At 35.6% G+C, this 27,673-nt stretch overlaps 1 protein-coding gene across 3 annotated transcripts in view; it reads left to right on the top strand.

The window, feature by feature from the left end:
* Nucleotides 1–27,673, top strand: part of LOC105468235 (collagen type V alpha 2 chain) — a 274,423-nt gene that overhangs the window by 68,130 nt on the left and 178,620 nt on the right. For all 3 annotated transcript variants that reach the window (XM_071073054.1, XM_071073052.1, XM_071073053.1), the window contains one exon: nt 5,026–5,200. The gene's annotated coding sequence lies outside the window, so the exon portion shown is untranslated. The remainder of the gene's footprint in view (nt 1–5,025; nt 5,201–27,673) is intronic.

Here is a 27,673-nt window from a genome sequence, read left to right as displayed (position 1 = left end):
TTATTTTGGGATTCTCTATTTTAATCCATTGGCCTGTATGTGTCTGTCTTTATGGCAGTACCATACTGTATTGATTATTGTAGCTTTGTAATACAGCCGATTTGTTTTAAAATCAGGAAGTATAATATCTTCAGCTTTGTTATTTCCCAAAGTTATTTTGGCCAGTTGGAGTCTTTGTGGCTCTATGTGTATTTTAGAATTTTTTTCTATTTCTGTAAAAATTGTCATTAAGATATTGATAGAGATTGCATTAAATCTGTAGATTGCTTTCAGTTGTATGAATATTTTAATAATCTTAACTCTTTCAATGCATGAACATAGAATATGTTTTCATTCATTTGTATCCTTTATAATTTCTTCTTTAATGTCTTGTAGTTTTTAGTGTACAGTCTTTTGGTCCCTCAGTTAAATTTTTTCCTAAGGATTTTATTGTTTTTGGTCCATTTGTAAATGGGATTGTTTTCCTAATTTCCTTTTCAGATTGTCCACTGTTCGTGCATAGAAACACAATTGAGTTTTGTATGTTGATTTTTGTATCCTGGAACTTTACTGAATTTGTTTCTTAGATCTGATAGGTTTTTTTGGTGTGTGTGGGGGGGTGGGGGCAATCTTCAAGATTTTCTACATATAAGATCGTGCATCCGTGAACAGGGATAATTTTCCTTCTTCCTTTCCAATTTGGATGACTTTTATTTCCTTTTCTTGCCTAATTTCTCCGGGTAGGACTTGCGGTACTGTGTTGAATAAAAGTGGCAGAAGTGGATGTCTGTCCCTTTTTTCCTGATTTTGGAGGAAAAACTATCAGTTTTTCATTGCTGAGTATGATGTTCACTGTGGACTTGTCATATATGACCTTGTTATGTTGTGATAATTTCCTTTTGTTCCTAGTTTGTGGAGTCTTTTTATTTTGAAAGCATATTGAATTTTACCAAATACCTTTTGTACATCTATTTCTATCATCCTGTAATTTCTATCCTTTATTCCGTTAATGTGGTGAATCACATTGATTGATATTTATATGATGAGCCATCCTTGCATCCCAGGGATAAATCTCACTTGGTCATAGTATGATCCTTTTAATACACTGTTGAATTTAGTTTGCTCATATATTTTTGAGGATTTTTGCATCTAAATCATCAGGGATATTAACTTGTAGTTTTATTTTCTTGTGGTGTCTTTGTCAGGTTTGGTATCGGAATAATGCTTGCTTCATAAATCGGGTTTCAAAATGTTCCTTTCTCTTCCATTTTTTGGAAGAGTTTGCAAAGAATTGCCACTAATTCTTTAAGTGCTTGGTAGATTTTATCATTGAAGCCATCTGGTACTGAGTTTTTCTTTTTGGAGAGGTTTTTGATTACTGATTCAATCTCTTTACTGATTATTAGGTCTGTTTGGGTTTTCTGTTTCTTTATGATCCAGTTCTGATAGGCTATATGTTTCTAGGAATTTATCCATTTTTTTTTTCTAGGCTATCCAATTTGGATAATCTATAATTGGCTTATAATTGTTCATGGTAGTCTCTCATAATTCTTTTTGTCTGTGGCATCAATTGTAATGTCTCCTCTTTGATGTCCATTTTACTTTTTTTGTCTTCACTCTTTTTTTCTCAGTCAAGTGTAAAGTTTGTTGGTTTTGTTGATTTTTTTCAAAAGACCAATTAATTTTGTTGATTTTTCTATTGTTTTTCTATTCTCAATTTCATTTATTTCCTCTCTAATTTTTATTATTTATTTCTTTCCCTCTGCCAACTTTGGGTTTAGCTTTTTTTTTCTATTTCTACTTCCTGATATATAGAATTAGGTTGCTTTAGATCCTTCTTTTTTAACATAGACATTTATTACTTTAAAGTTCCTTCAGAACTGCTTTTGCTGCATCCCATAACTTTTAATATGTTGTGTTTTCATTTTTATATGTCTCAAAATATTTTCTAATTTCACTTTTCATGTTCTTATTTTGCCCATTGGTTGTTCAAGAATGTGTTGTTAAGTGAATTTTTGTTTTCTTTCTGCAATTGATTTCCAGTTGCATTATATTGTGATCGAAAGAGATACCTATATGATTTCAATCTTATAAATTAGTTAAGATTTGTTTTGTGACCTAATATGTGATCTATACTGGACAGAAGAATGCATATTCTGTGTCTGTTGCGTGAAATGTCCTGTATATGTCTCTTAGGTCTACAGTGTTCTTCAAGTCCTCTGTTTCTTTATTGATCTTCTGTCTGGCTATTGCATCCATTATTAAAAGTGGGTTTTGAAGTTTCTTACTTTATTATTGTTGGTGTCTATTTCTTCCTTCACGTCTGTCAATATTTGCTTTATATATTTAGGTGGTCTGATATTGTTTGCATATATATTTATAATTGTATCTTCCTGGTGAAATGAACTTTTATCATTAGGTAATGTCATTCTTTGCTTCTTGTTACAGTTTTTGACATAATGTCTATTTTGTCTGTATAAGTGTAGCTATTCCTGTTTTGTTTTGGTTACCAATTACATCGAATATCTTTTTCCATTCTTTTGTTATGTGTGCCTTACATTTAAAGTGAGTCTCTTATAGACAGCACATAGTTGGATTTTGTTTTTATTTTAATCTATTTAGCCACTTTGTATTTTGATTGGTGAATTTCATCCGTTTACATTTAAAGTAATTACTGGTAGAGGAGAACTTACTGCTGTTTTGTTAATTTGTTCACACATTATTTTCATGAGCTTACTGAGCATCTTTATTTATGATGTTTATTTTGAATTATATGTTAGGTAATTTGTAACCTGTATCTTTAGGGTCAGTTTCTGGAGATTTATTTTGTTGGTTTGATTGGGTCATTTTTCCCCCATTTGTGTTGGTGTCTGCATATTTGAAAAACAAACCACCTCCCCAACTCTTTGTTTTTTTTTGTTTGTTTGTTTTTTTTGTTTTTGTTTTTGTTTTTGTTTTTTTGTTTTTTTTTTTTTTTTTTTTTGAGACGGAGTCTCGCTCTGTCGCCCAGGCTGGAGTGCAGTGGCGCGATCTCGGCTCACTGCAAGCTCCGCCTCCCGGGTTCACGCCATTCTCCTGCCTCAGCCTCCCGAGTAGCTGGGACTACAGGCGCCCACAACCGCGCCCGGCTAATTTTTTGTATTTTTAGTAGAGACGGGGTTTCACCGTGGTCTCGATCTCCTGACCTTGTGATCCGCCCGCCTCGGCCTCCCAAAGTGCTGGGATTACAGGCGTGAGCCACCATGCCCGGCAACTCTTTGTAAACTAGCTTTATAATAAGGAAAAACTTTCACCAATCGGCCCAAGTAGAGATTCTGAAGGCCTCTCAAAGTTTTTCTGTGGATGTGTCTTTTCTGGGCTTTGCATGTATAGATTTCTATTTAGAAGAATTTGCTAGTTTCGTTTTTTCAGGAGTTCGTAATCTTTTGCTTTCTCTGACATCTGCCATCCTGTGGTGGGTCCTCTGACCTGCTGTCAGATCATGCTCTCTGAGCAGCAACATGCCACTCAGATCTTTTATACTCTTCATGGCTCGTGGCATCTAGAGTATGCTAGGTCCCATCTGCATTACCAGAAATTCAAGAAAGAAACCAGTCCCTTGGGCAGCCCCTCAAAAAGTTGGACTGTTGGACATGTGTTCCACTTTTCTCTTTCCTCCTTGAGTGCGATACTGTGGTTCCTCTGGAGAAGCAGCATATACCCAGTTCTTTTTCTGTTCTCACTGGCCCCCAAGCATCTAGAGTATGTCTGATGTTATCATTGCTCTAAGATAAAAACCTCCCTGAAAAGTCAGAACATTGGATGTATGAGCTCGTCTCCTCTTTCTCTCACCAGGGAGTATCCAGAAGCTGGTAGTTTCCTTCCAATCACATGGTGCTCTGTCAGGCAGAGGGACTATGGTGAGAGGGTGACAGAAATTTTTCTACTTGCTTCAATGTGGCTGGCTTTGTGTTCTCCTGGGATGCAGATGCCTCTTAATTGGTTTCTGGATTTCTCATAAACAGAATTAGTCCATATATTGTTATTGATTTGATGTTTTGTGAGATGAAGGAGGTGTTTTTATTACTACATCTTGCTGATGCCACTCCTCAATCATTCCTCTATTTACTATTAGGTTTTGCTATTTACACGTGCTTTTGTTTGCTGAGTTTTGGGGAATGTGATCACTAACAAATCATGCTCTATGATTTTTATCTGTAGTAGAGGAAATAGCTAGGAGATGTAGACATACTGACAGATACTATTTATTAAGCACTTTTATTGCATCAGGACATACCTGAAGTGTTTATGAGATGATATTTAATATTCATAAAAGCATTGTAGGCATATTGCCTTTATTTTTCAATTTCGTAAAGGTGAAAACTAGTGCACAGAAATAGTAATATGTAACTTTCTCAAAGTCATGCAGCTTATTAATAGAAGAACTGGGAATTAAACACAGGCAGTTCAACTTCAGAGACTGTACCCCAGGAGTTAGAGACAGCATATATTAGCTCTGCACTCATGTAATTTAACTCACTGGTTGTTCTACAAGTGAAAAAGTGTAAGAAACAAAACAAAACAAATCAGTATGGTAACCACACAAATAAAAAAATCAGAAAACCCTCCACATTTTATGTTCAACTTAGAACATATATGTGAAATGGTGTTTTTTTGTTTGCTTATTTGTCTTTTTTTTTTTGTTTTGGTTTTAAAGGTTAAATATTCTTATTTTTCATAGCTGGAAAATATCCCTTTTTGCTGAAAAACTATTTTTCCCCAAAATGCTGATTATATTTTCTGTGTTATAAATGGGAAAATAAAACAGGCCCTCACCAGATTTTTCATTTAGCAAAACTGTACAAAGAGAAGAAATCTGATGTTTGGCCAAATTTGAATACAGATTTTCCTGAGAGTCTGACTGTGAAAAATAAGCTGTGGTAAGAGTTTTTAGGTTAAGATAATACTAAACACTATATTCAAGATGGGAGAGATGATTGCCATTTTTCAACTAGTCCTTCTGGGTCAGTTTGATACTAGTATTTTTCTTTATTTTTACCTCATTAGGAACTAAATCCTGTTGTATCAAAGGTCTTGAGAACTCTGGCCACCTGCCACTCATCTGTGCTATACCCAATGGCAGCTTTTGGATCCTAGAGTTGCTGCTGTCTCTCATACCACAAAACCACCTTCTCCTGATTCTCTAGGAAGACTGCTGAGAGTCAACATCGAGCCACTGGTGGTATGTACTGTATAAAGAGTTTTGATTAAGCTTGATTAATTGTCCCTCAGGATAGTTTTAGTATTTATACCCCATAATATCTCTGTGTTATACCAATACTTCTTATTAATATATAAAAATCCTTGCTAATTTTATAATTGTAAAATGTCTCGTTGTTTTGATATACATTGAGGTTGATTTATTTTTTATTAACTTGTATTCTTTTGTAACACGCCTGCTTGCATCTCTTGTCTGTTTTTCTGTTAAAATATTTTAATTGGTTTTTAAGAATTCTTAGCAAATCAAGTATATTGACTCTTTGCCTTTCATATAAGTTGCAAATATTTCCTCCAGTTTTTTTTATACGTTCTTACTTTCACTTAATGGTTTTTGGATGCATAGAAATTTTTGACTTTTCAATTTGAAAAACTTACGTCATGCTTAGAATTGCTATTCATGCTTCAAAATTATATTTTCTAGTTTTTATTTTTTAATATTAATTTTTTTTTTTTTTGAGACAGAGTCTCACTCTGTCACCCAGGCTGGAGTATAGTGGCGTGTTCTCAGCTCACTTCAACCTCCGCCTTTTGTGTTCAAGTGATTCTCATGCCTCAGCCTCCTGAGTAGCTGTGACTATAGGCGTGTGCCACCACACCTGGCTAATTTTTGTATTTTTAGTAGAGACAGGGTTTTGCCATATTGGTTAGGTTGGTCTGGAACTCCTGACCTCCAGAAATCTGCCCACCTCGGCCTCCCAAGGTACTGGGATTACAGGCTTGAGCCGCCGTGCCCAGCCATATTTTCTAGTTTTTTAAAAATAGTTTTCTGTTTCATATTTTATTATATCCCTTTCTATATTTTACCTCTCTCTAAATTGGAATGGCAAATTATTTCTGGGAAATTTCCTGGTGTAAGACAGGGAACTAACTTTATTTTTTACATTATTAGTCAGGGACTTCAGTGTCTTTTTTTTTTTTTTTTTTTTTTGGTTGTGTTTAATTTTTGACATACATTTCGCTCATTGGAGAAGAAACTTTTTTTTTAAATTTAGATTTTATCCTCAGTTTACCTCTCCACATCAGGAAACAGGCAGTTATTTTTATGAAAGCGCCCTTTCATCTTACTCTTTTTCCCTCTCAGCTTCCTTTGGCACCACCCCTCCTTCCCTGTTGTTATTTCTCATCTTCATATTTAATATATTTTATATAATTTTTCTTAGAGGTAGCGCAATGTGACAGAATTTTCTTAACTGAACTTTTTACTGAAGTGTAGTGTACATACAGAAAAGTACATGTATAATTTGTATACAACCCACACAATAAATTTGTTTAGAGCAAACAGACCCTTATAGCTAGGGCACAGGTAAGTAAACAGAATCTTATGAGCAACCTAGAATGCTCCCCTAATATCCAGCTACAGTCAGTACCATCTATCCCTTCCCCTCAAGTTAACCATTATTATGAATTGTAACACCAAAGTTTACTTCATGTAAATAGAAATATACAGGATGGAATAACAATGTAGCTCCTTTTGCTCATCATGTTTGAAATATTTTTGCGTAATTGTGTGTAATTATAGATCATTCATTTTCATTGCTGTATGATCATAACCACAAATTTATTTATCCACGATGTTGTTGATACACATGTGGGTGGTTGCTGGCTTTTGGCTATTAAGAATGGTTCTGCTATAAATATTCTTGTGCATGTCTTTTCATGAACACACATTTCTCTACAAGTTGATTAGCTTTTTCTAGACTTCTTGGTTTATTTCTGAGCTTCCAACTGCCTAGCTTGGTCTAGTGTTCACAGAGACTCAGTGAATGAGGTGAATGATTTGAATTTGGAAAAACAGGAAATGGATATGGATTAGGCAAGTGTAGGCCAGGCTAGCTATTTGCATAGAATTCTGTTCAGTGTATGGCTTTGTTGCATTAACTCTTGTAAGTGAGATAGTCTGGAGGAGGAAAAAATGTTAAATTTGGATGAAAAGCTGGCTTTTCCATTTAGTAATTATTTTGGTGGAGATTTTTTGTGTAAGTCATTTGAAGAAATGTGTTGTCTAATGAACATAAGATATTTTGTTATAAAACTAATTTATGTAGGAGCACATTTTTAGCTGGACTGACTTAGACAAAACCTAGGTATTTAACCTTTTTAACTGAAATTTAGTATTTATTTATTTATAGCCTTGAATGTTATCCATGAATCATTCTAATATACTCCTGGGAATACTCATGCTGGGTGAATGAGAATTTCTCAGCATAAGAGACTAGATTAGCCTCATATGAAGTAGCTTTCAAGACCAGTGCTGGCTTACTCTAGTCTTGAGATCTATTTTTCATTGCTCGGTGATGTACTGTATTCAGCCTGTAACAGAGTTATACTGTTGGGATTCTGGGAGGCTTTCTACTGGGCATTAGTGATTTCCTTTCCTAAACTACAAACACAACTGCCCCTTCTGAGGAGGAAAGCAGGCAGGTTTGCCTTGGCCAAAGTCCAATGGCCGGGAGTCAAGCCCTTAAGTGCTTTCTCAAGTGCCCAGCCTAGTTTCTCTGAAGATCAGTCTGCTTGGTAGCCTAAGAAGGAAATTACCCGGTCATTTCTGTTCTGGCATTTACTAGTACACAGCTGTTTCTTTCGATTCTGTAGAACAAACCTGAACTGGCACCTTTCCTGGATAGGAGGATATCACTGGCAGGAGATAGAAAATACTTTTCATTGACGTACAAGGGTAGGGGAATATATTATGGAAATCATATTTGATAACATATTTATTCATTAAGTATTTCTTATCTGTGCTACATAGTATTGTTTCTAAAACTATTTCTAACACCAACAAGAACTTGAAATTCATACATATGTGCTCTAATACTTCTTAATATGTGGACCACACCCTCAATCCTACTGAATCTGAATGTCTAAGGAAGCGGTCTAAGAATTTCCATTTTTATCAGTCATCTCAGATGATTCTGATGTACACTAACATTTGTGGACATATGGTTTAAACTCAAAAGCACATTTAGACTGATTTACCCTACTAGTTAGCATCTGTTTGAGAATAAGAGAAAAGTTAAACAGCAACAAAATGATAGTCACTTATCTGAATAAACTAAAATAATGTCATGCATTTTTTAAAGTGCTTAATTCTAGTAATGCCCTATAGTTGTTTTTTTTTTTTTTTGAGGCCTCAGGCCTGTGACTCAGAATGGACTCAGGGTATGGTGCAACTGTCTCATGTACATATTCATATTTCAGAAGAAAAATAATCTTAGATTTAAATCTTGAATAGATCCACATTATAGAAAACTCCATTCTGTAGAAAGGCAGTTATAGTGGGGTTCCAGCATTATTAGTTTGTCATATTTTAGTCTAACTTTTATAACATAGCCACGGACTACCCTTGCTGCCTGTGAGGGGTAGATGGGGGCAGAAGTGTATGAAAAATGTGAATGAATTTTTCTTAGGGACATGATCTATTAGAGTAAGAAATCTGTCTTTGCAAGGATCAAGAACTACTCCTGTCTAAGTTCCATGTGCCTTCTTCAATCCTTTATCTAAATGTAAGCTTACCTCAGTCACATTTCTTATCTTATGATAAAGAGGTTGTAATGTCTGGATATAGACTTAACATGAAATGTGTGCTTTCAGTGTTAATGTTAGCATGATGATGATTATTATTATTTTAGCCTTTCATTCTAACATCTCACCCCTCTTCCCCAAGGATTTATGTTCCTATGTATCAGTGAATGATAAGACCTTAATCATATCCTAAGCAGCAAGATAGAAACCAAGCCTTATTACCAGCACAGGATACAATTCTCTAGGTCTTTCTCCATTTCCAAAAATAATTAGAATAACTTTCCTATACCTTCCTCAGCTATTTAAGATAACCATTAGACTGCAACAAAAGCATGATTCTGAGTAGATGTAATCATCCATGAACAAAAGCTGAACTTCAAACTGGTTTATGCTGTAATTATTTTTTCTAACTCAGAGTGTTTAAGAGTATGAATATTGCCTTATCATTTTGATTTTGATTTCTGTTGAGATCTAGTGTAACAGCTCTCCACCTCTGGGAATCGTGAAAATGTGAATTTACAGATAGTATTTTTAGTTGCAATTCTAGAAAGATTTTTAATAGCTTTCTATGGATTTACTTATTCATTTGTTCTTTCATTAACTGATATTTGAACACCTATTATGGGCCAGCCACTCCTCTTTGCCCTGGAAATATGACAGTGAACAAAACTGATAAAAAGCCCTGAGCTCAGAGAGCTTATATTATAGAGGGAAGAGATAAGCACTGAAACTAAAAAATGAGAATAAGTTAGAAAGTAATTAATGCTATAAAAAATGATCAGGGTATGAGTGATAGGGAGGCCTGGGTGATGGGCCTCATGCTCATGATCTTGTCACAGACCACAGTGCATCAGAAGTGATACTGAGATGCTAAAATATTGTTTGTTTTGGGCTTTTAATTTTTTGTAACTGCTAGTGATTTATTTTCTAACTTATAACCAAGATTACAGATGCTGATATTTTTCCAGATTCCTCTAAATTCAAGATTTTTCTAAAATACATATTTACCTGAAATAGTTTATTTGGAATGTATATCTAAGTAATATTTGATTAAAAAAGATGAGTTGTTGGGTGCTGACGAGTTGATGGGTGCAGCACAGCAACATGGCACAAGTATACATATGTAACAAACCTGCACGTTATGCACATGTACCCTAGAACTTAAAGTATAATAATAATTAAAAAAAAAAAAAAGACTAAAAATTTTCTTTTTATATTGGCTAATGTGGAAGTGATTGGCATGTTCAAACCATGGAAGAACATTTGCACTTACCCTTTTTGTTGTTGTTGTTGTTGTTGAGACAGAGTCTTGCTCTGTTGCCCAGGCTGGAGTGCAGTGACATGATCTCGTCTCACTGCAAGCTCTGCCTCCTGGGTTCATGCCATTCTCCTACCTCAGCCTCCCCAGTAGCTGGGACTACAGGTGCCCGCCACCACACCCCACTAATTTTTTTGTATTTTCAGTAGAGACGGGGTTTCATCATATTAGCCAGGACGGTCTCGATCTCCTGACCTTGTGATCCGCCTGCCTCGGCCTCCCAAAGTGCTGGGATTACAGGCTTGAGCCACCGCGCCCTGCCCCCTCTTTTTTTTTTTTAATACACCAAACTTGTTAGAGCTGTAACTGTAAAATACAATTAAAATAATTCTGAAGAAATAATTTTCCACTAATTTGAATTCTCTAAAGAATTTTCTCACTAAGACATTGACTTTGGAAAATGATAGACTTTCTGGTAAACTTTATGCACTTATAATGAAGAAGGGGAAAATTGGCAACGAAAATTATTTTTAGTTTTCCGATAAGATGTTAACACACACAGAGTAAATGGGTGTTATGACTGTGTTGGACACAACAATATACTACCTGGATCTCCCTTTAGGAAAAGTCTTGTTGTCCAGCTGTCAGCCCCTTCAGGGTGGGCCTCAGCTGCAGAGTGTCTCTTCACCTGAGGTCATGTCCTTCTTGTGGCAGCTGCAGCTAGTTACAGCTAGGTGGGCATAAAGGCCTGCATTTCGACCCAACATGGGACATTGTAATAGGCCATTTGTGCTCTACACAGAACTTCTACATAATTTTATGGCTCAGTGCACAATGAAAATGTGGACCCCTTTGTTCAAAAATTATTAAGAATTTCAAGATGACAGTACGGTATTAAACTCAGCAAAGAACACTTCTAAGAGTGGGGGGCACTCTATCTGCACAGGTCACATATCCGTGAAGCTGACCCTGGCTCCATAGCTCCCAGATGCTAGGCCAGGGGTTTTGTCAGGCTTACACTGTAATTCAGACCTAGTACACAGCTTATTTCACTCACTCAAGTAGGTTGCTTACTTTTCTAAATCTCAAAGACTTTATAATAAAAAGTTTAAACTATATACTTTTCCCATTTATTCAGAGTTCTAAATACCATGATATGAGAAACTCTGGGGTCTATAATTCTTTTTTACCTAAGTTATTTCCAAGTGTTTTATAGTGTAATGTCCATCTTCTTGCCTAAGTCATCATGAATGTGATTATTTTAATCCATTCAGTTTTTACCCTAACTTAAAGGTAGTTCCAGATTTTTGTGGGGCCTGAAATGTATTCAATTTAAGAGGCTCTCTATAAGGAAAGGACTACAAAATTGCAAATATAAACTTGATATGGGAGTGAATATTTATTTAGAATGAAAAAAGAAATAATAAATTTGAATACAAAAACCTGACAAATACAAATATAGAAGAGTTTTTTGACTGGAGTGTTAACCAGTCTTTTTTATATTAATGTTTTTGGCTCCTACTAGAACACTTCCTGTTACATATGAATTTTGGTATAATCAATAATTTTGAGAAATACAAAAAATTAACCTAAAATTAAGGCATAACCAAGAGCAATTTAAATGCATTTTTAAATGGCTGTTATTTTGTATTGTATGTTGACTGATGCACTATTGAAACACTAGCCTTTTCAAGCAATGTTTTTGCTACATCAGTGGCAATTTTATGGATTGTTTGCTCTGAGAGTACTAGACTTTGCCAGGGTAAGGTAAATCAGATACAGTAAAATATGAACTAATATATCAAAATGCGTAAAACAAGCATTTCTGTGCCCTGAAGTAACTTCTGGTTTTTACTACTACTGTTTTCATCCTTCAAATAGAGGTGTCTGAGTTCTCTTTTTTTTTGCTTTCCACAAAGTAAAAACAAAAAGAATATCTAGTGCATTTATCACTGTGTGCACTAAAATGTCACGCATACTATTGAATGTAGAGAACTTCCCTTTTGACCAGGCGTCAATGAGAACCTAATGTTCCAATACAGTTGTACACAGCTGATGACCAGAAGAATTTCCCACACACTCATTGCTGGTTTTATACATTTGAAATCTTATCTTTCATCTACTACCCACATATTTTCATTGCAAGACACCATAAGACATGTTCATATTAATATATAAATTCTAGCCCTGGGTTCTGGGTGTTTCTTCCTTTTCTATGGCTTAAAACAACAGAAATTTATTCCCTCACAGTTCTGGATTCTAGAAATTTGAAATCAAGATGTTGGCAGGGCCATGCTCCATCGGCAGGCTCTCGGGGAAAATCGTTCCTTGCCTCTTCCCAGCTCCTGGTGGCTCCTAGTAATTGTTTGTGTTTCCTGGTTTGTACACAATCCCTCTAATCTGTGCTGTGTTATCATATGGTCTTCTCCTCTCTATGTATCTCTCTGTGTTCGCTCCTCTTCCTATAAAGGAAGCAGTCATTGGATTCAGTGTCTACTTTAGTCCATTATGGTCTTAACTAGCTACATTTGCAAAGGCCCTATATCTAAATAAGGTCACATTCTGAGGTTTCCAGGGAAGATGAATTTGAGGGAGAAAATATTCAACCCATTATGAAAACCTATAACAGTAACTTAGATCTGTTATTATTAGTTAGAAAGTCTCATCAAACACCTCAGTGTATCTGTTAGCATAACGTTCTTAGAATCCGTGACTATCACAGAAAGGGACCGCTGAGCAAACCTCAGAAGTGGTCACAGATCACAGCAAAGGTGGAGTGAGCACAAGGAAAACCACTTCTGCACATGACCACATGAATGCTGTTTCATGGATGAAAAGACCATGATTCCCAATTCCTGAGAATAATAGCTCTTTGTTGAAGGAAATCTGCCAGAAAATCTGCCTGTGAAATATTAATGCTGAACGTGATTCCATGAACTCTGCGGGACACCTTGAATGTGCTCTGAGCTTCATCCTCACAGTCCCTTCCTCACTGGGTGTGTGACAAGCTACCCAGGAAAAGACTATGGGGAGAACAGGGTATGCAAGCTTCTAAACATACCAGGCCTGTCTGGACCACTCGTGGAGATGCCCCAGCTACACTAATGACATTGCAATTTCCTTCTGGAGGCTGCACCTCTGCTAGACTTTCTTATCAAGCTTAGCCCTGAGTTTTTATGTTACAATGCTGCTTCAGTCAGTAAAATGGGTAGGAGCATTTCTGGAAGCCATTCCCACACTAGGATTGTCAGCCATACATATGTGTTTAATGAACTGTGAACCACACATACACACACACACACAAATCTCACTAAATCAAAAGTAAGTGTTTCCCCAATTCAGCTTCTTAGCTGGATCCCCAAAATGCCTGTGGCTACCCCCAACAGTACTGGACCACAAGGGAAAGAATGACAAAAAGGAAGTCAGTGGCCTTAATTTATTACAGTTAAAATATCTTCTTTTTATAATTTTATGAAAAATATGATTATGTGCACACATTGTTACGGCATATCCCAGAGCTCAGAAGGGCAAATCCATTCTGCTTTTACACTGATTACAATCCTTTTCAAGGAATTTATGACCTCTAGTCTTGGCATCTTTCTATGATAACAAGATGCTGATGCCTTTCTTACTTCAGAAAGTAAATAAATCCAAAAACTGTATGGAATTGTTTCATTATCTGTAACTAATGAACCTTCATTCTTAAATAATGAAGCAGAGTGTTAATTTTTTTTGAGAATTATTTTATCAAATCAGGCAGACAGAATGCAACATGGTCATATTGATGCTTTTTGTCACTTTCCTCCTCTCTCTCTTTTTTATCTTCTTTTGAGAGTTACCTTCACCTAATTTTGCAATTTCCTTATGTTGTCCCCCACTGCTCAGTGAAGTATCCATGGGTCTGCCCATGCCTTTCCCCTCCAGCAAATTTAGACTTCATTAGACTCATTAATAATAAAAATCATACTTTATTGAGTATACACAATGTGTCCAAAGACAATGTTGAGGGCTCAGGGTGTTATTAAACTTATTTAGTTACTACTTTTCCATTTTGAAGAAATGGAGACTGAGAAAGTCTAGATAATTTACCCAAGTTCACACATCTCATAAGTAGCAATGTTCAGAATTAGAATTGTGATTTGCTTGACTCCTGAACTTGTGATCCTAACCTTAAGACTATATTACTTTTTTTGAATCCTACTATCTGCCCTCCAATGTGACTGCTATTTAATTTGTTTAATTCACCCTAGTGACAGATATAACCTTGATGGTAGTATCAATTGAATTACAATATTTTTAATTTACATACTAGATTTTGAAATCCCAAGGCAGCAGGCATCTCGATTTTTCATCCGTTGAATTCACATCACCTAGCTCATAGAGAAAAGAATATTGAATGAATGAGTTAGTGAGTTGTTGAATAAATCTAAAAGCAGCCAGTAGAGATTAGTGGCTTGACTCAAAGGGATGAATCTTAATATGTAATTTCCAGGCTAAAGTGGGAGGTATTTGGGGGCAATAGAACCTTTGGGACATTACTTTTATCCCTCAAATCATTCCGCATAGCTGTCATTGCAGAGAACTAATCATGAGAAGAAAAATTATTATTTTCATTTTGCAAATTATATTGATATTATTACAATTAATTTGACTTGCTTTCTTAACTTGCTAAAAATGTGACCAAAGAAGTGTTTGTTACAGGGCTTGCATATAATTGAAACCACTATTCTATATTTTATAAGAGGAATGAGTTCTTTTCAAAGCCCAATAGCATGTTTAATTTATCGATACCCAGGTGACTAGCTTAGTAATTGAGCCACACAAGGTAAGTGAGGAGGGGTGAAAAGAAGAAAAATCTGGGCCTATAACCATTTTTGCTGTGCTAGTTACAGGGAAGAAGCATTTGAATTTTGGGAGCTTTCCTACTTTGGAAGACGTGGGAATTCCCTTACAGTTCTATGTTATTAGCTATTACTTTAGCTAGTTTTTTTATTTAGAATAGGTGAAAGAGGTAGAATTGAATTTTGATGAATTCTGGACAGGGAAACTACTTTTAGAAGACTAAAAGTTTAAAAACTAAATGTTAAGAGTCTTTCAAAAATGTTTTTAATAGATATGAATTTAAGACTATATATGTGTGTGTGTGTGTATATGTATATATATATATAGTTTTTTCAGAATAGCACTGCCCAAAATATATGTAATATAAGATATCAAATGCAAGTCACACATATAATTTAAAATTTTCTGGTGGCCACATTAAATAAAGTAAAAAGAAACAGGTGTAAATAATTTTAATTAATGTGTTTTATTTAATCCAATATATCAAAGTATTCTTATTTCAACGTGTAATCAACATAAAAATTATTAATGATATATTTTATATTTTATTTTTTATGCTACGTTTTGGGGAAATCTGATGCATATATTACTCTTATAGCATGCAGATTACATCCAGACTAGCCACCTTTCAAGTGCTTAAGAGACGCTTCTGCTTAGTGGCTACTGTTTCAGACAGCCATATTCTTAGAGTGATCAACCATCCCAGTTTCCTTGGGACTGAGGGTGTACCTAGTATATGGGATTTTCAGTTTTTAAACTGGGACAGTCACAGGTAAACAGGGATGATTAGATCACCCTAGGAGATCTAGCTCTCCTTTTATTATGTATAACTATGTATAGATTTGTTTCCACTGTAGCTTGAAGTACTCAACTGAGAATGAATCAGAAGACCTAGGTTCAGATGCTAGATCTGCTATTTACTACTGTTGACTTGCGTGTCAGTAAGAAATTCCATTAATTTTTCTGAGCCTGAGTTATCACAATTTTAAACAGAAGATAGTACCACTTAACTCACAGGAAGTTCTTGAGGATTATAATAAAATTACATAGGAAAATACATCTAGATCAGGTCCTGGCAAAAGCTGATAATAATAGGTGTCAGTTGGACACAGATTTCAAGTACAAAATTTATCTAAAGGAGTTCTTTATATTATGCATATAGAAAAAAACAAGTAACTTTTGCAGAATATCAAATTAACCCAAGAAACTACCCATTCACTACTGAGAATTAGTCACATTGATTGGTTAGTCAAGCTACAAGGTTGCCATGAACTCTTTTGTCTTGCCTGCCCTGCCTTGCCTTGCCTGGCCTTCTGCTGCTCTCCCTTTTTGATCAGAAAGAAAGAAATCACTTTTAACTGCATTTCGCAAATTACACAGGTAATCCATACTTTTAAAAATAAATATTAAAAAATAAAGATAGGGAAATTTTAATAAATTACTCTGTAATATCACTTCCCAGAAATAAACTCTATGAAGATTTTTCATCATTTCTTCTTGGAATTTTCCCTATAAGTATGTATGTATATAGGGAAAATTATGCACACACATATAGGCATATATGTATTGTTTTTATATGTATAGTATGTTGTGTCTAACATGACATGAATTCTTTCCATGTCATTAATTAGGCATCTCTATTAGTTTCATTATATTAATTTATTATCTATATAGGATTTATAATTTATTTAATCGAGCTGCTATTGTTGAACATTAAGGTATTTCTACTTTCCTGGACATAAAGAATAAGGTTGTGAATAATATATGTCTTTGTTCAGGCATTCATATTTTTAGGCATAAATTCATAGAAATGGAATTACTGAATAGATGAGTATAAGCTTATCTATATTTTTAAGGCTTTTGATATGTTTAATATGCCATTTTATGTATTTTTGAAAATTTATATACACAAATAATTATGGAAGTGTAGAAGTAAGTGTGTCTTTTACCCCACATCTTAGTTTACACTAGGTACTACTGTCAAAAACATTTTTCATTGTATAATATAATCAGATACAAAAACACACATGCATATATATGTATATGTGTATATGAAATATAATAAGGCAAATAGCCTTGTCACTATACCCTGATAAAGGCATACATTTCCAGCTACCCAGAAGCCTTTCTGTATGTTCCATCCTGCTCACAACCCCTCTCTTCTTTCCTGCAGAGGAACTGTGAAAAATATCCAGGGACTCTCCTTACTTTCATATCAATCCCTTTCATGCATTTCTCTGCGGTTTTGTCACCAACTATGTATTTACAGGCATTGTGGTTCACTCTTGATCATGATTTTAGCATGATATGTCTCTTAAATCTTTTAATCTATAAATTCTCACTCCAGTCCTCCTCCATTTCTGTTAATTTGAGGAACCCAGGCCATAGCCTGTAGTTTCCTACAGTCTGGATTTTGCTGCTTGCATAGTCATGGTACAGTTCCTCTTCCATCTATAGTTCCTGCATATTGACAACAGGATCTAGAGACTTGATCGGAGTTAAATTCAATCATATGGCAAGATCACAGCTGATGTGTTCTTTTTTCAAGAGGCACATAATGTCTGCCTGTCTCTGTTTTTATGATGTGTTTTGGCACATTTTCAGTGTTTGTAGGAATATTGTTCTTCTCTGTATTCTCCTTTTCTTATAGTAACTTTTTATAGCATTTAATCTTGATACTTTTCTCTTGGTCATTTTTTAAAGTTAATTTGGTTTTCCTGAAATTTAGAAAGAGGCTTGGTTCAGATGATTTTTCTAACTTTATGCAACTCCCCCCTTTAAGATTTTTAAAAATATAGTGTTAAGGCAGGGCATGGTGGCTCATGCCTGTAATCCCTGCACTTTGGGAGGCTGAGGCGGATGGATCACCTGAGGTCAGGAGTTCGAGAGCAGCCTGGCCAACATGGTGAAACCCCATCTCTACTAAAAATACAAAAAATTAGCCAGTCGTGGTGGCGTGCACCTGTAGTCCCAGTTACTCAAGAGACTGAGGCAGGAGAATTGCTTGAACCCAGGAGGCAGAGGCTGCATTGAGCTCAGATCGTGCCATCATAGTCCAGCTTGAGCAACAGCAGCGAAACTCCATGTCCAAAATATGTGTGTGTGTGTGTGTGTGTGTATAGTGTTAAAATTATAGCAGCTTACTTTTTGAGAGTTCCTGATTCTCTTGTTTCCTCCTCCTCTTGCCACCCCAATTTATCTTGGTCTTGTCTTTCCTTTGTCTCTATTGCCCATCTACCATTCAATTTTTCTTTCACTCCTATCAGTGTCATCTCAGTATGGGGGTCTGTGCTGGAGGAAAGCCCTGGCAGATCCTTTTTTTTTTTTTTTTTTTTTTGAGGCAGAGTCTTGCTCTATTGCCCAGGCTGGAGTGAAGTGGCATGATCTCGGCTCACTGCAACCTCCGCCTCCTGGGTTTAAGCATTTCTCCTGCCTCAGCCTCCTGAGTAGCTGGGATTACAGGCGCCCACCACCAGGCCCAGCTAATTTTTTGTATTTTTAATAGAGACAGGGTTTCACCATGTTGACCAGGCTGGTCTTGAACTCCTGACCTCAGGTGATCAGCCCGCCTCTGCCTCCCAAAGTGCTGAGATTATAGTGGTGAGCCACCGCTCCCAGCCAAGTTTTAAGAATTCACAGGAGACAGATTGCCCCAGCCCATTTCATGGGCCTTTTTCATTCATTTGTTATTGTATTTGACAAAATACCTCCGAGTTCCAGTAAGCTTGGTAGCATCTCAAGGTGTAGAGGTGGCAGTGGAAGCAATTTGCCTTAGGTACAGGTAGGAAGGAGGCCACGTTGTCTATGTAGAGGTAAAATACTGATGAACTCCTGAAGGTTGATCTGCTTTATATTATCAGCCTGCACTGGTGATTCTAAACAACGTCAGTGATAAAATAATCCCCCCACTGTGCCACCTCCTCCTCTACGCTTTTGATCTCAAAGTGGGCTATGGGATTTTTAAGTGAATACTTGCTGACAGCTATTTTGACATTGTCCTGTCATTTCTCAAGTCCATCAAATGCACTTTCCTCACTTTCTTTTGCACAGCTTCCCAAATCATGGAGGCTCGAGACTATTGATGGTTTGTACCCACACATTTATATATTGCCATCAGGTTTTGTTAAAAATGTTGTCCATGGGTTTTTGGTTTTACTTTCTTGCTGTTCTTTTAATGTAGGGTTTCTGCTAGAGCCAAAATCTATGCAGTCACTGTATCTGTCATCTTCCCAGGCTTCCTCCTGAGTATTTTCATTTTTAATCTTTGTTATTCTGAAAAGTAAGTAATATTACTTCATTGTTTTTTAGTTTTTGTTACTTGATTTTTAGCAAGCTTGTAATTATTTCCTTATCATTTGTGGTCATTTATATTTTTTTAAATATATGCGCTGTCTGTAGTTTTGCCCATTTTTCTACTGGAATCTTTGCCTTATTCTCATTGATATATAAGAACTATTCTTAATATATAAACTTTAACTCTTGGTTTACACTTTCTATAATAATAATGATAATGATTTTTTAAAATGCGGTACTTATCGTCTAATTTTTTGGCATAATGTAGTTTCAAACTTAAGGTGAGAAAATTTTTTAAGTTTTTAAAATATGTGTTTTGATTATATTTAGAGCGATCCACCTACTGGTTATTGGAGAGTTCAGTAAGTTTTACTGATGAACAATGTTTAATGAATGTCGTTACAGGATAAAGAACAAGGAAATTTTGGAAAGCATCAGGATGTCTTAATTTGAAATGATACCAAACAGTGTTACTCCCGTTTTAGATTATCTCTGTATGCTCTGGCCCGTTAAACAAATCATAACTGAAGTTTATATAGGCCTTCACAATTTACGCATGTCTTTCGCTTGTATGATTTGAGCCTCACAATAATTCACATACTTAGAAAAATAACTGCCTGAAATCTGCAGTAATAGATTTCTTTTCCAAGTGAAGTCTGCTTAGTTATAAATCTCTAATTGCTAATGGAGATAAAGGTCAGTATTAGCAGCTACAGTTAAAAAAAAAATCCTGGGGAAATCAGTTAGCAGTCATTGGCCAGGAAGTGGATTGTTTGCAGAGTACTTGGCATAGATCCCCATAAAAAAGCAAACCTTTGGTCCCACCCCTTCACTCTGCTTTTCCTGCCTCCTCTGTTCCAGAGAAGCAAATATTTAGATACATTTGAACCATCAAAACCAGCAGTTTATACTAATGTGGACGAAATAAGTTATAAAGACCAGATGATGCTTAAATACAGCTGACAAGATTTTAACTTCATACTTTGAAAAACGTCATAGATCACCTTCTTTTAGTGTTTTCTCCATTGGTATTAAGTTAAACATTAAAGAAAGCCCTAAAGCACTTTGATGGAATTTGGGGAATTATTTATTGAATAAAAGTTTTTGGTTTTTGTTTTGTGAATGTCTCTTTAAATCAAAGTTATTAGTTCCTATGATGCTGCAATTCTGGTGAGTCAGAAATTCACCATATTTGGATTTTCAGTTTTCCACTTTCAGTGGCTTCCTCTGTCTTTTATTTTTTTTTCTTCAAGCTCAACAAATGTAAAATATTTTAATCAAGTGAAAACAGACGAAAATATGACTCATTCTTCTCGGCTAGGGATTGGTTTGCTGATGTCATCCCAGTCTCTGCGGCCAAAGCGTTCTAAGGAGCGTAATCAGTCTTGGGGATCCTGCATTTCAGTTAGGAACTAAAGCATTTCGTTTTAAACTCTCTTTATCTCCTTTTTCCCTCTTCTTTTTGTTTCCTCCAAAAAGAAGAAAAAAAAAACCAGTTTAATACTTTCATACTTTTCTTGTGTGTCATGCCACATACATTTCCTTTCATCCCTCATTTCTCCATTTTGTTGCTTAATATATATTTCTTCTGAAGACTGTTTGCTCTTCTTTATGTAGAAAAAAGTACCAGAAAGATTTATATTTAACGGCCTGAAAACTCAGCTCACTCTCTTTCCCTAGCTTCCCTTTCAGGGCAGTCATTACCATCTGCCTTCATGGCTTCATGTAGCCTCTTTATTCTTAGGGCTCTGAAATCTTTATCTCCAGTGTCAACTTTTTTAAAGGACCTGACTCAAATTTAACTTTCAGCTGACATCACTCTTATAAGCATTTTTAATTCCAAATATTCAAAACTGAATTAATTAGTTATTCCTATCAGGAACTCCAACCTGATCTTTTTGTTTTGTTTACCATTGCAGTTAAAGGCTTCATGATCTACAAAATTAAGAATCTGTAAGATTTTCTGACTCTCCCTCTCCATGATCCTTTCTGTTGAATTAGCATCCAAATATTGTTGCTTCTTTCTCAGAAGTACCTCAATAATTCAACCCTTTTTTGTTGTTAAAAGGAAGTTCTTTAGAACCAAAAGACTGAGGTTTAAATCCTGTCTCCAGTACTACTATCTGTATGACCTGGGGCTCATTACTTGAAAACTTCCTGGGTCTCAGATTTCTGGTCTATAAAATGGAAATAAGTATAGTACCTCTGTCATAGGGATTATGAAACTTAGAACAGTACCTGTATATGGTAAGTGCTACAGAAATATTAGATATTATTATTTTTATCATTTAATCAATCTTCACTCAGATAGCCACTGACTTACTTTATCTCTTGGCTTGAATATTGAAACAGCTTTTTAACTGGTCTCCTAATTCTAGTTCTTCCCACTCCATTTTCTAATCCACAGTAAAGTGGTTATATTAGTCAGGGGCCAGTCAGAGCAACAGAAGCCAAACTTGAGTTTTTCAATATAGAGAATTGATATTGTATTCATTATCAGTTATTAGAGGACTTAAAAAAATAAAATGAATCACTGTAGAAGCTTCTACCACCTATACAGTGCAGGGAACAGTGGGAGAAGGCTGGAGTTTTCAGAAAGTGGAAGATTAAAATAAAGACCCCCACGAAGCAGGACTCAGACTTGGAAGAAGGGGCACTGCATGCATGCTACTGGTACTTCCAAGGGGGCCAGATGAGGCCAGTTGTGGGAAAGCCAAAAAAAGTTCTGGTGCCTTGATAAGAGGATGTTGACAAAAATACAAAGCAAACAGGAAAAAGGGAGTCTCTTTTCCCTTCTTCCATTCTTCCAGTTTCCCTTTATAATCCTCTATTGGAAGAATCTAACAAAGAACCAGATGATAAAAGAAGATTTGCAGCATCCCCGTGTCAGCATACCAGAACAGGGTACACAAGTGTGGCTTCGAAATGAGAATCAATAGCTCAATAACCAATGTAGTATACTTTCTAAAACACAGATCATCTCTCTTCCTTGACTTTCACATCCAGTGGCTTGTCATTGCCTGTAGGATAAAGTTCAGATTCCTCAAACTCTGGTCAAAATCTAATTTTTCAGATCTTTCCCCAATCCTTCCTTTCTATTCTTATCACTGCCCTTGTCCTGCCTCCTAACTTCCAGCCCCTGCTGCACCATGACCTTTGCTCTGCAGTTCGTGTTTCATTATCCTGAATTATTTCATCCCTCCATTGTTTTGCATCTGTTGCCTCTTCTGCCGTTCTTTTAATTGACAAAATCCTATTCATTCTTTAAGAGTCAACTCCTTCATTAAACTGAGGGTTCTGGACAGAATTAATGACGTGTTCCTCTGTACTTCTATAGATAGTTCATTCATTCAAATCAAAATCAAGTGTGTATGGATTCCTTATTATGTAATGGACATTGTGCAAAGCACTGTACAACAATGAACAAAACATCCTTGGTTTCTGCTATATGGAGTACCCTGAGGAAGTGACTTTTGAACTGGAATTGGAGGTAACAAGGAGGTAACTAGGCAAAGGAGGGTGGGTTGGAGGGGGGCAGTAATGAATTTGGATTTAGTCAAGTTGACTTTGATATTCCTTTGAACATTTAAGAGGGGAGTTGAGAGGATTGTTGCATAAATGACTTCATAGCTCAAAAGTAATAGCTAACTGGAGAAATACATTTGGAATCTCTAGCATGTACACTCTAAGGTCTTAGTGGGAGAGGAGAGCAAGGCAAAACAGAGAATTATGGCTAAATTTTTAATAACTTTAACAAAGTTGAGTCAAAGAGGATGACCCCAAATGGCAAGAGTAGCAATCAGAAACAAGAGAAACAGAAACAGTGAGAAAAAAATTCAAAAGATGGATTAGCAACAGTTTTGAATGTTTATGAGGGTTAGTAAGATTATCATACAGATTTTTGCACTGGATTTAGTGACCTCATTAACGATCATAGGGGGGTCCTTTTCAGTGGAGTGATGGCTCTGCCAAGTAGAGTGGAGTGAAGAATGAGGTAGTGAAAATGGAGACAGCTAATGTGGAGAAGTTGCTTGAGACATTTGGCTAGAAGTGACCTAGAATACTTATTTCATTGTATTGTATTTATTTACTATCTTTTCTAACTAACTAGCATGTGGACAGGTTATTGATTTTTGCAAACCTTAGCACTAAGACCAGAAACTGGCATTTAATGGAAGCTTGATAAAAGAATCGTCTGTGCTAAATGAAATAATCCACGTAAAACACTTAGCACGGTGACTGGTATAGAGTGAACACAAAATGTTCTTTTCGTTAATTCAGATATTTTGGCCTCTTTAAAGATTTCTTATCTTTTGGCTAACAAAATGGGAAACAGAATAAGCTGTTTTTAAGGCAGGAGTCTCCATATTCTTGTGGGAAGAAATTATACTTCTTTGCTTCTTTATAAATGACTCAACATAAAGGTGGGAGGTAGTATTCACCAGTATGACTGGTGAATGCTATTAAATGGAATTAATTGAAATTGTTAAATGACAAAGCAAGTGCTTTGTAATTTAGATTTAATAGAATGGAAGCTAAAATGTTTGTTAATTTTTTTTCTTGAGTTATTTTTGACATAATTTTGAAAATATGGGTCAGTGGTACAAAAATATTTGTATACTAAAAGTTAAAAAAGATTAGAGGAGTCAATGAGAAAATACAACTGATTTTTTTAAATGCCGTAATATGAAACTCCAATTCACATTCCTCTAGTTTAAATGTAAAAAGTTATACACATACTATACACATACCCTAATTTAATTCCAATTTAGCATACCTAAACAGAAAACTAAATTTTATTTTGATCTGCATTGGTATTACTAGTTTACTTCAAAAAATATTCTCCAGTCTTTTAAGTGCAAACATGGTTATTTTTCAGTCTTTAATTTGCATAAAATCCAAGGTTATGTTTACAAAATTGCATTTGTTATTCTTAAAAGTATACGTTAGAATTATTTATAAAAATTGTTGGCAATATTACAAGACAAATAAAACAATTTTAATTTAGGCTTATGTGTTTAATAGAATTTACAGGTTCTTATTTAATCACTGCTCAAAATTCAGTTGAAACAAATTATCAGAGTACCTTGGGCCAATTCTACACAACTTTCAAGTATGTGACATTGTTACCCAAATCTCCCAAAGTCATCTTTCACAATCCTGCTGTCCTCTGTGGCTCTTCATGCCTTCCCCGTGTGCCCCATATTTTATTGATCTCAAGCAACTTCCTCAAAATTGCTTTCAGTGTGAATAGGTTGGGCAAATACTGTTTCAGGTAAGTTGTAAATGACAAATAAATATTGGTAGATTTTCCTTTCCTCTGGTGGTTATTCAGGCCCTAGTCCTTCATGGCTTTAACAGGGGACCACTCCTTAGCTTGTGGAACAACTTCTATTCATCCCACGGTATATTTTGGAGAAGAAACTTCTTATATTCTCAAATTATGATATACAGGGATATATAGGCAACTACTATTTGTGCCTCAGCATGCAGTTGGTGTAAAGGGCACACACATGCAGCGTGAAAGCATATGTGCCCTCTGTTCAAGCTGAGCGTAGGCCCTTAGGTTTCTGAGAGTGTCGTAACATAAAGACAACAGAATTTGGTCTGGGGTGCTGTACATCTACTGCTTTGTTGAATTTACCCCCTTTGATCTTCTTTCAGCATTTGGTTGGTTCAGTCTTGGCTGCTCTTGCTCTTGCCATTTGTTTATGTGATGATGGTAACTCCCTGCCGTTCCCGGTTCCCGCTTTCCCAGCTTTGACATAGTCCTAACTACATATCCTCCCGACAGAGTCCACCGGTGAGCCTGAATTCACTTCAGCTAGCTTTTTCTGTACAGTTTCCTGTTCCCTGCTTAGCTCCTTTACTCCTGGGCTGTTATGTGATGTATACACCTAGTAATCATTGAAAATTTTACTGCAGACTTAGGAAATGGTAAGAGCAGTTTGTTAAATGGGGAGGGGGTAATCGCTCTCCTACTTTAAACAGTTTATTTTAAGACATGGGATTTTGGTGGGGTAATAAGAAGTTGTTCTATAATTACTTAAAACTTCCACCAATTTTTCTAATAAATGTGATATCCTAATTCTATTATGTTATACAAACTTCTAATTCATAAAAAATCATTATTTTTGCTTTTCTAGTAATTTTTTTTTAAACCTAAAGGTCTTATTACATATAGGAATCACAAGAAATTAAAATATGAATGTAGGTAACCAATAATTACTGACATTTACTATGGACCAGGTGTCCTATATGCAATACTTTACTAACCTTCATGTTAATTTCACCATTTAGGGAGCATTACTTCCATTTTCCATTCAAGGGAAGAGTGGTTCATAGCGACTCAGATAACAAGTAGGTTATGAACATAAGAATCTAACCCAAAGCCAAATATAAACTGCTTTTTCTGAACATCAACATTCAGTTCCATTATTTTACTGAAAACTAGAAGTGGCCATTGCCTAGTTTAGAGAAGTAACCTCACATTGTAATTAAGAACATGAGATTTGGGATTTGATTTCGTGGGTTCATATTCCTTTTCTGCTATTCACCAGCACTGGGTCCCTGAACACATTACTGGAGATCCCCAGGACTAAATGTCTGTGCTAAATGAAATAATCCATGTGGAGCACTTAGCACAGTGGCTGGTATACAGTGAACACAAAATGTTCTTTTGTTAATTCAGATATTTTGGCCTCTTTAAAGGTTTCTTCTCTTTTGGCTAACAAAATGGGAAACAGAATAAGCTGTGTTTTTAAGGCAGGAGTCTCCATATTCTTGTGGGAAGAAATTATACTTCTTTGCTTCTTTATAAATGACTCAACATAAAGGTGGGAGGTAGAGGTGACTATCAGTAAAATCCTTCAGTGAAACAGAGATCAAATGTAACTGTTGTTAGGATAACGGTGTTAGGAGTCTCCTTCCCTATTTCAAGGTGTGAAAATCTACAGAGAATGCTGCAGAAAGATGTGTGGTAGTTTTAACTAGTTTAGAGTTTTATGAGATAAAATTTTAATATCTACCAGGAGATCCCAAGACCTGGGGTCACAAATAAATCACAGGTATTCTACCACTTCTCACTCCACCATTCCAAGCCCATAGCAGACATAATTAATTCAACATGACATAATTAACCCAAGACAAGATAGAGACTTGTCCTCAAGCTCTTCCCATAACAATGCTCCAGGCAGTCACATGAATCAATCAGGAGTTAACCCACAGGATGAAACCTATTTGTAGTCTTTGATTAAGCCCTATATTTTTTATAGTATTAGGACAGAAATCTAAAGGAAAAATGAATTAAAGGAGTATGCATAAAGGAATAAAAGGAATTAAATGAATTAAACCCTAGCATGCTGAAATTAAAGTTTAAAGATGAAATGGATTCAGTAGTTCAAAAGTGTGTTTAAGACAATTTAAGAATTACTGAAACATGAGTCATACAGATCTAAAGCTGAATCAGCAGGGAAGTAGACACATATGAACTCCTAATTTAGAAACAACGTAGGTTGCAGTAGGTTCTTTTAAGAAGGAAGTCCTTAAAATTTCGAAGAGTGGGAGAAGTAAGGTACTATGGGGATATTCAGTCATTATTCATTTAGCAAACATCTTTAGGCAAAGCCCTGCTTAGTGAATGGAATGGTGCTTCTCTTTCATTTTCAGTTTTGAAATGTTAAAACAACCTAAACTTCTCCATCAAAATAGCATAATGTACAAAATTGGGGAATTCAAAGAGCTTTATGTGAAAATGCTTCAATTTTAGGAAAAGTTATAGACTAAGTTCTCCAATTTTATTCTCAATAATTTTCTAGCCTTCCTTTTCTGAACTTCAGTGTGAGATATTTCACATTTATGAAATTTTCACACATATGTAACTAATTATACATTTAATTAAGTCTCTTTTAGGCTAAAGAGTCACCAGTTCCTCTGGAGTTTGGAATATACTTGTGGAAGATAATAAAGTCTCTAAAGTAAGAAAAGAACTGTAATCATGTAAGTAGGGCGTGGCCTTGACCATGAAGCTGGAAGTATTGCATTACAGCTAACAAGGTGACAAAAATGCTTAGTACAGATGACAGATTCTGTAAAAAAATTTTAAAATATCAAAATGGCACTTTGTTCTGTAAACTTGCTGATACATTGCAACTTTGGGTGTTTCTTTATGTCTAATTCAGCAGTTTTAGAAACACTAAAATATTCTGCATACAGCTGTGTTCCTATTTGCACAGACTCCACATCTGCCAAAGCAAATACTGGTCTGCTCCCTGTAATTCTACCACTCCACTAGAGTTTCTCCTGTATTTATGGGATGGGTGTGTTGATTATAAGTTAGAGTTCTGGTGTTTGGTTCTTGACTACATTGTATTTAAGTTCATTCTATGCTTTTTTGGCTAAAACTTGAAAGCAATGCCACTTTTAGATTTGGGAGGGTGAAAATAAATAAGGCAGGGCAATGATACTATGGTCATGATATTTCCGCATTGTATTTCCTTGACCTGTACATATGTTTCAAGT

This window comes from Macaca nemestrina, chromosome 11, assembly GCF_043159975.1.
Source record: "Macaca nemestrina isolate mMacNem1 chromosome 11, mMacNem.hap1, whole genome shotgun sequence".
Classification (NCBI taxonomy): domain Eukaryota; kingdom Metazoa; phylum Chordata; class Mammalia; order Primates; family Cercopithecidae; genus Macaca; species Macaca nemestrina.
This window is presented reverse-complemented; position numbering and strand designations above follow the sequence as displayed.